This window comes from Dendrobium catenatum, unplaced genomic scaffold (assembly GCF_001605985.2).
Source record: "Dendrobium catenatum unplaced genomic scaffold, ASM160598v2 fragScaff_scaffold_133, whole genome shotgun sequence".
Lineage (NCBI taxonomy): Eukaryota > Viridiplantae > Streptophyta > Magnoliopsida > Asparagales > Orchidaceae > Dendrobium > Dendrobium catenatum.
Window position 1 is genome coordinate 8,002,557 of NW_021318595.1, and position 777 is coordinate 8,003,333.

The 777-nt window shown below is 29.6% G+C and overlaps 1 protein-coding gene across 1 annotated transcript in view; it reads left to right on the forward strand.

Annotated features, from left to right (window-relative positions):
* Positions 1 to 777, forward strand: part of LOC110101120 (haloacid dehalogenase-like hydrolase domain-containing protein 3) — an 11,750-nt gene that overhangs the window by 9,951 nt on the left and 1,022 nt on the right. The gene's annotated exons all lie outside the window — the stretch shown is intronic.

Consider the following 777-nt stretch of genomic DNA (forward strand, 5'->3'; position numbering starts at 1 on the left):
TATATCAAGGTTTAAAATTGCGTAACTGCGCCTCGTGGCGGTTTTTGTCCGTGAGGCGAGGCGTAAGCCTCGAGGCGGTCTGAGGCGTAAGCCTCACGAACACATAATTGCGTAAATGAAAAATTAAGGATTTTAGCAGGAAAATAATAGCAATATTGGAAAATAAGAAAGTAGATGCAATAAAATTATGTCCCAAAGTACAAAATCACAAAATATCAGTTTAACAAAACTCCCAAAATACAAAAAACATATAAAATGAAGTCATATCCCATCACAAAATATTAGTCTTCAAGTGAATCTTCTTCTCCAAGTGAATCTCAAAAAAAACTAAACCCTAATTTCTCTTAAACTTGCAAAATAAATCCCTTGGTACTTAAATTAGATAGTTTTGTCATTGAAATACATAATTACGTTAATCTATATGATTCAATGGATGGATAAAAAGTCCAGACTTTGCTGAAAACTTTTCAACCATCTTTTCCCAAAATTAATTGATGAATGAAAAATTGCTGTACTGATTTTTCATGGCACTCGCAGCCATAACTTCTTTGTAGATACAGCAAGAATCATTGACATTAACAGTATTTGATTGTGGAAAAATCTGATGCAAAGGACAAATAAAATCTCAAATAATCGATGCTAAAATTAGTACGGTCTATAAGCTGAAGCTCAACTAGTTAAAATTTCGATTCCAGCTCTATTGATTTTATATTTATTATAATATTATATATTATATATATATTATTTTATTATATATAATATATATATATATTATAT